At 42.6% G+C, this 11,780-nt stretch overlaps 1 pseudogene; it reads right to left on the reverse strand.

Annotated features, from left to right (window-relative positions):
- Positions 1-1,441: 1,441 nt before the first annotated feature.
- On the reverse strand, positions 1,442-2,278 carry LOC147330598 (uncharacterized; annotated as a pseudogene).
- Positions 2,279-11,780: the final 9,502 nt, after the last annotated feature.

Raw genomic sequence — 11,780 nt, forward strand, 5'->3', positions numbered from 1 at the left:
AGATTGTCCTCATATGGATCACTTTTTATACAGTTAAACAACACACTGTAATGCTGTCTCCATGATGCTGCAATGTTATCTGCCCCAGAAACACCTTCAACAGTTGATGGTAGAGATGGTTTACAGTTATTAAGAGCTTTCACCTCTTTCCAAAAATCTGCCATATTATTACACAACATTTTCCTGGCCAAAGAATCTGCTCTCAGCATTTGCTCATTTTTAGTTATAAAGCGAACAGCGTACTTATATCTGGCATTCGCACATTTTTTCTGTTCAAATTCTGGGCCTTGTTTAGGTCTTCCAGCCATGGCCCAACATTTATAAGCTATGCGAGCTTCATCATGGTACATGGATACATGTTCTTTCCAGCCAGGTCTGATGTTAGGTTTCTTATGCTTATATTGTTTATCAAGCAGTGTACCACTTTCATGCAGAGCAGTCACTATATCATCATACATGGAGCAGAGTAAATGTTTATGCACAGCATTCTTACAGTTAACATCCTTGCACAAAATAGCTTCTTTCGGCAAAGAAATGTTGTTCAGATGTATATCGGTATTACTATGATAAGCTAAGAAATCATCTTCACTACAAGCTGACCAGTCTAATTTTACACTGGTAGCAATATTAGCAATATTGTTTCCAGTTGTTGCTGGCATTTGTTCCACATTCACAGTAAAACCAAAAGGTATATGATCTGACACAGTTACCTCATACCTAATAGTCATGTTTGCTAAAGCTGCATGTCCATCAGCTGTACAGATACAGTGGTCCAGCCATGATGTACTATGCCAGGCTTCACTTATGTATGTATAGCTATCTGCAGGCAGTAACACTTTGGTAGACAAGATAAGATTATTAACTTGACAAAAATGAGTTAAGTGGTCAGCAAACTGAGAACTGCTGTCTGTGAGATCAGCATTAAAATCACCCAAAACATATATGCTGTAAGTATCATTGTCTTGAATAAATGCATTAATAAAAGCCAGCCTACTGAGGTATTCTTGCTCATTTTGACAAGATTCATAGGGAGTATAAATATTAAGAATGATAAAACTACTATTGTTCTGTGTATATTGTATACCAATACACCAGTCTACATCCAGTCTAATGGGCTTTATCACAGGGTCTATTTTTTTGTCCCAAAGCACAGCAACCCCTCCAGGTATTCTGCCTCTGACTATAGCTGTGCTGAGATCAGTTGTTGATTCCCCCACTCCCAAAAAACTTGCATTTAGACAGTTAAGTTTTCCCAGGTCCTGTTTGGACAACCATGTCTCCTGCAAGCATAAAATGTCACATTCTGCAAGCAGACTGTCCACAACAATCCGTCGAGCTTTGTCCCCTGCACTCTGTCCCAAACGTAGACCACGACAGTTGTAAGATAATACCCGAATAGACATCTTCATGTTGATACGTTGGTACCAAAAGGTGCAGTTATCTCCCCTGCTGGATCCACTGAGCTTGGCACCACCGTACCGGGCTTACGAGGTTCATAAAAACGCCGGACCAGAGCCCCTTCAGGCCAGAGTTCAGGATTGTACATTTCACCCACATCATTACATTCAGCAGTAACCTTGAAAGAGCTGAACCTGCTACGTTTACTAGCAATTTTTTGACAGGTCACATCTCTTTTAAGTTTCTCTCTCAAATACAGAGCAAGAGTTTCTGCATCTACATCCAGGGCAAATTTAGTGGCAAACACGCTCACCAATTTAGTTTTCACAGTTCTGATTGTACTCACAGCTCCAGTGCCGATAATCGATACAGGTCCAGGCCTCTTATTGTGTCCAGTGGTAGCAGCATGCATTCCTGAACCTGAATTAACCTTCTCCAGCTTGAGACGAGGCTTGCCATTTTTCACAACTTTACTCCATTGTGGAGAGCATGTAGAAAGCACTGTCTCAACGGGATCCTCCGTTGTTGCTGTAGTTTCCATATTACGGCCTCAGGCTGTCGTCGGAGCCCGATCTTGACCACATAGCAACATCTCCGGACAAAACGCTGACACTGTGCTTGTTGTCCCAGTCCTTGAAGCAGCCAAAGCTCCGGCTCCCTGCCTTCCGCGCGGGCCGCCTTTACTTCGATTCCCCCACCGCTCCTCTGCGTGTTTCCCCAGGGGAAAGTGGGAAGCGGTCCCCGACCCCTGAGCATTCAGCATAACAGGCTCAGCCGGTACCTCAGGCTGACACTCAAGAACAGTCACACGTTGGTCGACCTCCACAGCATTGGTCACAACTTGCTCGCAGACATCCGCCTGTAGTTTAACTACATGTTTTAAAGAAAATGAAAAATACAGTTAATGAAAAATCATACAATTCAAGTTGTTTTGGGGTTGTTGTTTTTTTTTTTTAACTTTTCTTTGTTTTTAATCTTGTCAGTGTGACGTGTCTCAACAGTCACACTGACAAAGTTTGGGACGAAGTTTACCTCAAGAACTTGAAGCATCTGAAGCAGCTCCTCTAACTATGGACTGCAGTGACAAAGACAGCCAGTCTCTGTCAGACATTACAGATTGTAATTTTGCATTGAAGCATCCTTGGAGTACATTTGCATTATGATTTGATTTTCATTTTCCTACATGTAGAGATACATATAGTACACAGTGTATTCAAATAGAACATATCTGCAGCCTTGTCTCCTTCCTCGCTCTTCCTTTAGTACAGTGCGGCATCTGACAACCTCTTGGTCTCTATTATTGGATCACTTCAGGGGGGGAACCAGAGCCATTCAGGCCACCTTTGACACCATCTTCAGCACTGTCCTGCAAGACTTCTGTGTCCTCTGATTAGATTTGACTCCTCAAATTGAATCTTCCTTGGAAACAAACACCCCTTTATGTACATGAACATGCACACAAACAAACTGGATACTGAAACCCTACTTAGTTGATTGTTTGCGCAGTGACTCTTATTCACAGTAAAAGCTGCTAATAGGGGCAAATTACTGCCAACAACTTAGAAATATCAAGTACCTAACTGCTTGGCCATAATATAGTTAACTGTTGACCAATCCAATTATGGGCCTGAGAGGGCCGAGTGGAGCCAGGGAGGAACGGATGGGATGGAGAGAGGGGTGTGCCAGCCTCAGGGGACAGGGGAGTGGAAGGTACCTGGCTTCTAGGCTGCTGACTGTCACTGTTTGGCTGTAATTGGATTTGGAGTGGACCACAGGGTAGAGTTGCCCCTGACATCCATACTTAAGCAGGCTATGTTATCTTATCAGTTTTTATTAGCTAACATAAAACAGCTTAGTGTCTCTTATTCCCGGTGTGTCATAAAATAAGCTTTCTTTAGTCTCATTTTAACTTGTGAGGACAATTTAGATTTCCCTGAGCTGCACTGTGTGAAAGATTGCAATTTAGGAGGCAGAAAGTGATTCTTCAAACCAAAACGCTGAAGATAATTAAACAATTCAAAGAGCACTTTTAAGGTTAAGGTAACAAAAACCCTCCAAAACCTTTAAATCTGTTGAGGACCGCGGCATGTTTGTTTTTCTTCTGCTGGGTGAGACATTAGACTGGTGGTGACCTAGGAGGTCAGCAAGAACACAGCTCTCAGCTCACCGGGTCAACTTTGTTTGACGTCGGGAAATATTAGAGCAGTGACTCAAACCAGGGCCGTTAATCTAAGCTAATGCAAGTTTGATGCAGCTGTATTTCTCCCTCTATCTCCACTTCATTTAACCTCCATTACCTCGGCATCGTTTCCTCATTCCACGTCCCTGTCCCTCCTTACCTCCCTCCCCCACCTCCCCCCGCTGTCTCCCCATGGTGTTCTGTTCAACTGTCTCCATTACTCGGACCCCCCCCCCCTCGTTCCCTCCCCGGCACCGCTCCCCTTAGGCATCCCAAACCTCATTTACACAGATATGTTTAGCCAGCACAGGAAGCAACCCGTGCCCTTAACAAAATTACCGTCCAGCCAGCGAATGAGCCGCAGGGCTGGTCTGCGGGGACCAATCACAAAAGGGCCTCGACTGTAGCACTTCCTCCTTTTGAAAGGAATGGTGGTTCCAAAATGTTGACTCTCTTTTTTTTTTTGTATTCCCCATTTTGCAGTGCGACTTTAGACCCGACCATGAGCTTACCTCTCACAATGTGAACTAATGCAGTCCATTACAGCTTTTATATGCCTTCATGTGTAGCTTTGAATGATGGTGATGATAAGGGCGGTAATGATCGTGATGTAAATGCACTGAGTGCTGCGTTAACAGACCCAGGGTGCACGGCTGGGCTCTGATCACTATCTCTGCGGCGCCTCTGTAATTTGGCTCTGAAGTTGGCTCTATTAATGGGACTTTGCTTTTCCTTTTTCCTCTCATATCCTTTAATTCTCCCCATCCCTGCATTCCTCTCTGAGTCTTGTGAAACTCTTTTGTTCTTCCAGGCATGCTCTTTAAGAGATCACACTATTTATATTAAAGTTGATATGCCCACAACAACATTTGCCACTAATATTCTTTATATTTGCAAGGGCATGAAGTGCAACTATTTGGCCTCTTAGTAAACTTTAGCAACCTTTATTCTGAACATACCCTCATGGGTTTTACTGCTGCAGGCCTGTGGCTCTGTGGGAGCCTAAAGACTCCCAGTCTTTGATCAAACGGAGGCAGTCCTCTGTTTGATTCCCCATTTAATATTCCAGTGTTGTCTGTGGTCTTGAAGGGACCACGAGACCACTTAAACAACCCTGTCTTCCCACTCCTCCCCCTTAAATCTGTTTCAGTATGCATCGAGGAGTTTGGAGGGTAACCATGTGAGATATCTCTCCTCCCTCATTCCAATCACCTCTCCCTCCATGCCCTCTGCTCAGGTAATTAACTTCTCCCTCCCATCTCGATCCTCTCCATGCCCGGCCTCTCTCTCTGCTCCTTATCAGGGCTCCTTTCACACTGTTAAAACTATCAGCCCTTTTCCCCGTCCCCCCCGTCTAATTCCTCTGAAGGAGGTGGCGAATAGGTAAGAAACTAATCGAGACCTGCCTCCCACCGCCTCTGCTCTCTCATCCTGTCACTCCCCACATCTGCTCACAGCCGCTGTCTCTCATCAGTCGAATCACTCTGTACGTGTTTTGTCCCCTTTTTAAAAGAACTGGGGTTTTCACAGATTCATCTCTCTCACCTTCAGGTTGAATGGAGATTCAAGAGCGAGAGATTGGATTAATTAGACAAGTTATCCTGATCAGTGAAAGAGAGACTTGATCCTTGTTCACTATATCCTGATTAGGACCAGCACACACGCGCACATTGAAGAGGCGAGGTGAGCAGAGACAGGCTAAATCTTTGACTTTTGGAACTGCTGGGGATTAAGGGAGATTGTAATTGCTTTTCTCGCCCCCCTGCCTCCTCATCTCAGTTCATTTGTATTGACAACTTGTTACTCCTGTGTCACACAGCAAAGAGCACAGAGGTCGCAGCTTGGTGAATAGAGTTGGAAGGACGAGTGACAAAGACAGAGCACGAATGAGGGTGCAAGGAAAAGAAAGAAGCTATCATCTTTCCTTCTAATACTCTAATGTCAACTTCTGATCTGATTCAGAACTTCTGTAAGAGTTAAAGTGCTCATAGTTCGGAGATGTGAATGGAGAACACACAAAGGAAGGCGCAATCTTTGACAGATACTCACTGTCACAATTATGATAGCGCACGATAATAAAGAGAGCTCTGACTGAATGTTAAAGGCATAAACTGGAGAAATGCACTCTACTCTCGCGCCTTCATTTTTGCCTCTCTGTGTCTTTTTCTTGCCTCCCACTATTTATATCCCCCTCTAACAGCCTGCGACTCGTAGTGTGTGGTACTGCTCACTGAGTTAGAGGTCAAGTGTTAAGTGTTGTGTGCGTGTGTGTGACGAGGATTTGTTCCAGATCGTGTGTGGTTAACCGAGACGAGGTGAAGTGCACTACTGAAAATGAGCTGAACCCCAAAGCACAAACAATCCACATCAAGTGTAATAAATATAAATTCAGCAAATACTGTAATGTATCAGTGTTTGAATGTTTGCGCTTAGATGCCGTTATTTCTACAAGTATAAAATAAATAAAATGAACTACAAGTAGAAACAAATCCTTTTTGGAGTCTATTAAAAAACGTGCTTGTCCTGAAACTTTGCACATGGAAAGTAAGGCCATAAAGGGTGAAGAAAAGAAGCTTTTTAAACATTATTTAGGCAAAGAGCAATGTTTTAAGCACATTTTATGAGATTTGGCTGGTGATTATGGTGGTCCAGTTCATTAGCAACTTAATCACTCTAAATAACTGCCCAGAGATGTCACAAGACCATAAAGACGTTTTAAAAAAAGCTGTTAAGATAAAAAAAAAGTTGATTCTGAATATCAGAAATAGACAGAAAGGAGCTAAAATCATGTGAAAAACTAAGTACATCCCATTATTCAGTAGCTTGGAGAAACATCTTTAGCAGCAATAACTTGACGTTTTCATTTTCTGCACGACTTTATCAGTTTTTCATATTGTTGTGAAGGAATTTTTTACCGCTTCAGTTCATTGAGTTTAGGTACAGCTCTCTTGAAGTCTTGCATTTCAGCTGGGTTAGGGTCTGGACTTTGACTGGGTCTTTGAAGTCACTTTGTAGTTGATTTGCTGCTTTGTTCATTGTCCTGTTGTATGACCCAATTTCTGCCATGCTTTATCTGTCAGACACATGGCCTGACATCTGACTCGTGAAGTTCATGGTCAACTCATGATGTTTTTAAAAGTCCTCACAGTCATGGTGCCGAGCCCCATGGCCGCAAAACAAAGCCAAAACATCACCCTTCCACCACATCACCCTTCCACCATCGCAGCTAACAGTTGGCATGAGGTGTTTTTGCTGATATGCTTTGTTTGTTTTTTTGCCAAAAACACAATGCATCATGGGCATTCATCTCAACTTTGGTCTTGTCTGTCCAAGGGAAATAGTTTCAGCTGTCCTGTGGTTTGTTGAGATGCACCTTTGTCAAGATAACCCATGATGTCAAGCATTCTCAAGGCAACCCTTCCAAACAAACCAGACTCAAACAGTCTTTTTCTAATTGTGTTGTGGTGAACTTTAATATCTATCCTGATCAGTGTTGGTCAAGTTACTTGAAAAAAGTAATCAGTAACTAATTACCAGTGTTGGGTAAGTTACTTTAAAATAGTAACTTAGTTACATTACTAGTTACTTCTCTCAAAAGTAACTCAGTTACTTCAAGTTACTCGTTACTTTCAAAGTAACTAGTTACTAGGGAAAGTAACTTTGGTTTTACTCAGAATTCTCTTGTTAATGTGTTTCTTCCATAACTTTGCCAGTCTTCTAGCTTGCTTACTTGCCACAGTGCACTGTGCCACCTACCAATAGAAAGGAAAAGATAATGTGCATATTTCCACGAGAGAAATCCCACGCCTGGACCGTCATTGACTGCTGCCATGATTCTAGCCTACGTCACAGCGTCATGTGCGCCTTTTACATCCAACACAAAAACTGCAGTCGTGGTGCTTTCGATTGTACTCAGAACTCGGAAATTCTGCCTTCTGAATAGGAAGATGTAGGTAACACCAGACTGCAGATGAGCTGCATACAGGGCTGGACTGGGACAGAAAATTGGCCCGGGCATTTTGACTAGAGACCGGCCCACCATTATAGGAAAGATCATAAAGCCTTTGAATGATAATAAACACTGTTGTGACAGTGATGTACACTGTTTTGATGGTATATATGCATCAATCTATCAATCGTTTGTTGTAAGATTCAGATAATTATTTTTTTAAAAGCTAGACATTTTAAATGAGAATAAGAAAGAAAAGTATTTCTTTGTGCCCCCCTCTCCCTGTTAATGCCCTACATGCCCCCCTGGCAACACTTTGCTAGACCCGCCCCTGCACAGTTACCAGCTGTCAGCTACCTAAAAAAGGATCCTGGGGTTATTTGTCTCTCAGAAACAGTTCATAACTTCCCTTCAACTCATTCATGTCACCTAAAAGGTAAACCTGTTTCTCCATCACCTGTTCAGCTCTGATGATCCAGTAAGGACATCTCCTGGTTTCATCTTCATGTTTCCCTCTCACCAGATAACCAAACCGACATCATGACCAGCAGGTTTACAGCTGTGGCTCCAGCAAACATCAGCTGATACTAGAAATTAATATTAAATAAATTCTAACAACAGCTGATCAAGCTTAAACGTGCTGCTGTTGTTTAGCGCGACATCGGCTGGTTTCCTCTTTCTGGCGCAAAGTGAGCGATAAACAAACAAGAGAGAAAAGCCGATCAGCTGATCATTGATCAGTTTCATGATTGAAGTAGAAACGGGAGAGGGAGGGAGAGAATGAGAGAAGAAGAGGCAGCTGTGCAGCAAAGACACAGAATAACTCCAGCTTTGTGCCTTTTCCATTGTAGCTGAATTACGGGACAAACTGTTCCTTTTCACCTCAATAAGAAACGCGTAATATTTTCTCTGAATACCAGGCGGGACGGTTGGCAACTCTAATAACTTATGAACAAAATAAAGTTCAACATCATTAACTTCATAGCACCCACCCAGCTGTATAGAAACTCCGTCATGCTAGCTAGCACGTGTAACCACTGACTCATTTTAAATAGTTTAGGACAGCCAAACTACGGACCAGTTGCTAGGTTCGGCAGGGCTACAATAGAAAGCGAGGCGAATGCAGAATGAAATGGCTGGAGACAGGAATTTGAGCAGCAACAGTTATTATTTTGCACAAAAATGAAATAAACAAGACACAAATTCCACATTGACAGTAGTAGTGATAATAACCATAACAATAAGAGGAAGAAGCCGGCAAAACAAAAATAACCCCAGAAATAGTCGTTTGAGCTCAATATTCAATTGTCTTTTTGTCTTTGGTCATCTGTCAAGTCAAAAATTCTTAGTCTAGTTCTTGTTCTCTTTCGTTTGTGGTTTGTGTGTTACCACTTGGGAGTCTCCGTCGAGGAAGAAGAGTAAGTTCCTCTGCAAAGTTCAGTCTGGGCTCAGGCTCGCCATCTCCATCCGGAGAGAATCCATTGGAATCCAAAATCTTAGTTCCTTCCACACGGACAAGGGAAAAAAACCTAGCCTGCACAACAATATTAACATTATTGTACACAGCCAGCTCCGTTTCTTCTCTTGTATCACAGCTATAGCTTTAGTTCTCTATCTCTTTTCACATTTCTTTCACATTACCACAGTAATACATTACATGCATGCTTTGAATATATCTCTCGTTATACATGAAATTATTTTAACCATGTAAACAACAAATGAATTTCTTGTTCTCTTTTTAACCATGAAATTATGATTAATAGGTATAACCAGCAAGATAATACATTTTTCCAATCATCCTTCGAGTATGCTAAACAAATCCTACCACAACAGCATTTCAACCGTTTTTAAACAGCAAATTACCACTCGCGAATCGGTATGAACAGAAGAAACAACTTTTAGCAACAGACTAACACATTATTAACTTTTCAAACCCATGGGCTAAACTCACCAAAATGTTAGAAAATTCCGCACGAGCTATCCGTGACCTGTCTCATCTATTTCCACGTGCGAAAAGATCTAGCTCATGTGAAATGATGGTCTGGTGTTTCGGAAGACGGGGCTAAAACCACCTTCAACCAATGAAAAAGGCATTTATCCCTTGTGATCCAGCAACAGAAAATAAAGTTTGCTAGAGGATCACACTTCCTTTTTTCAAAATAAATGTTTCTTTTCAAAATAAAATAATGAAAATACATTTATACAATCAAAACGAAAACAAGAAAAAAATAACAAAAGGTAGTTTTCTCTACTGGGTTACACTCTCCCCAGCTAAATGTCATGCACGTCTCGTTGCATGTGTAGCCAGTACTGTCCCTCTGTACTGTTTAGGGACTCAGAAAAGGCTATGCTCAAACCCTGGAAAAGTGATTTCACAACAGTAACTAGAGGGTTTCCTAAATCAGGATAATCAAGTCTTTTAGGTGGATGTCTGATTCTTGTTGACTGTCTTACTGGTTGAGTTGTAATGGGATCACAACTGTCCATCTCATCAGGTGCGTTAACAGGCTGGTTTCCTGGTTCTTTAACCAAATCCTCAGGTGATTCATCCAATACGGTTCCCGTTCCATTGTCCACAGGATCGTCAATTCCAATCTCATCTCCATCTGGTAAGTTTTCAACAAGCACATGATTGGTAAGTTCGTCTTTGCTTGCATCTTTATCCATATTCAGCTCCTTGTTGCTAGCAATTTCAGAAAGGTCACAATCAGGTAAGTTTGTAATGTCTGGTTCATGAGAAGGTTTTGGATATTCATGTACAGTAGTAAATCTGGTTATTTCTTCACATGGGGAATCATCAACCCATTGAATGAAAAGTTCATTGTCAAGTTCCATTGATTCTTCATCCTCATTGCTTTCTGTGACAACAGTTTGACGCGTTTTAGGACGGTGAACCTGCTGTGGCTCAGATGTGTCTGCGGTGGCAACCGGGAGGAAACTGCAGGGAAGCAACAGGTCTCTGTGTAAAGTTCGGGAGGGACCTTGCTTGGACTCGGGTTTAACAGTATAAACGGGTAGGTCGCCTGCACGTTTGACTACCACATGGATGTCTGCCTCCCATTTATCAGCAAGTTTATGCTTGCCACGCAGCCGCACGTTTCTAACTAAAACCCGGTCCCCAGGTTCAAGTTCTGAAACAGTTATTTTGCGATCAAATCTGGCCTTATTCTTGTCTGCCACTTTTTGTGCGGTTTGAGAAGCTAACCTATAGCTTTCCTCTAGCCGTTTCTTGAGACTTTCAGCATATTGCGAATGTGTCACTTTTTGATCTTTGCTGAGAGGAAGTCCATATGCAAGATCAACAGCTAATCTGGGTTTTCTGCCAAACATCAACTCGTAGGGTGTAAACCCTGTTGCATCACTACGGGTGCAATTGTACGCATGTACTAATGGCATAACATAGTCTTTCCAGTGAGACTTTTGTTTGGATTCCAGTGTTCCTAACATACTAAGTAGTGTTCTATTAAATCGTTCAGTAGGGTTACCACGTGGGTGGTACGGGGTAGTTCTTATTTTCTTTATCCCAGAGATCTCACACAGATCTTTTATCAGTTTTGCCTCGAAATCAGGACCCTGATCGCTGTGCAGGCGCTCAGGTATGCCGTAGTGGACAATGAACTGGTCCCACAGGCACCTGGCGACCGTTCGTGACTTTTGATTAGAGGTGGGCAACGCGAGGGCAAACTTAGTGAAATGATCGGTTATCACAAGGATATCCCGTGTGTTGCTACTGTCTGGTTCTAGACTGAGAAAATCCATACAGACGAGTTCTAAAGGTCTGGTTGTTGTTATGTTGACCAGTCTAGCTGCTTTTTCAGGGGGACTCTTTCTCCGTATACAACGATCACATGTTTTCACTTTCTGCTCAACCTGTGTCGCCATGCGTGGCCAATAGAATCGGGTTCTGACCAGATCAAGGGTTCTGTCGATACCTAAGTGGCCCATGTCATCATGCAAACTTTGGAGCACTGAAGCTCTGAGCTCCTCAGGAAGAACAAGCTGGTGGGTCACCTGGTCTCCATCTTGTCTTTTTCTGTATAACACCTCATTGTGCATTTCCAACCGATTGAGTTCCCTAAGCAAAAGAGGGAGATCTGGGAGTTCTTTTCTAACAGTCGGTGGAGGTGTCTGACCATGTTCGATTTGTTTGATAACTTGGCTGATTGTCGAGTCTGCTCTCTGCTTATCCTTAATTTCTGATTGGGACAAGGCAGGGATGGTTGGTAAGCCATGATGTTCTTCTGAAACATAGAT

This window comes from Aulonocara sp. 'chitande type north' Nkhata Bay, linkage group LG5 (genome assembly GCF_057382095.1).
Source record: "Aulonocara sp. 'chitande type north' Nkhata Bay isolate Kocher_YH1m ecotype deep benthic linkage group LG5, A_spYH_male_GT1.1, whole genome shotgun sequence".
NCBI lineage: Eukaryota > Metazoa > Chordata > Actinopteri > Cichliformes > Cichlidae > Aulonocara > Aulonocara sp. 'chitande type north' Nkhata Bay.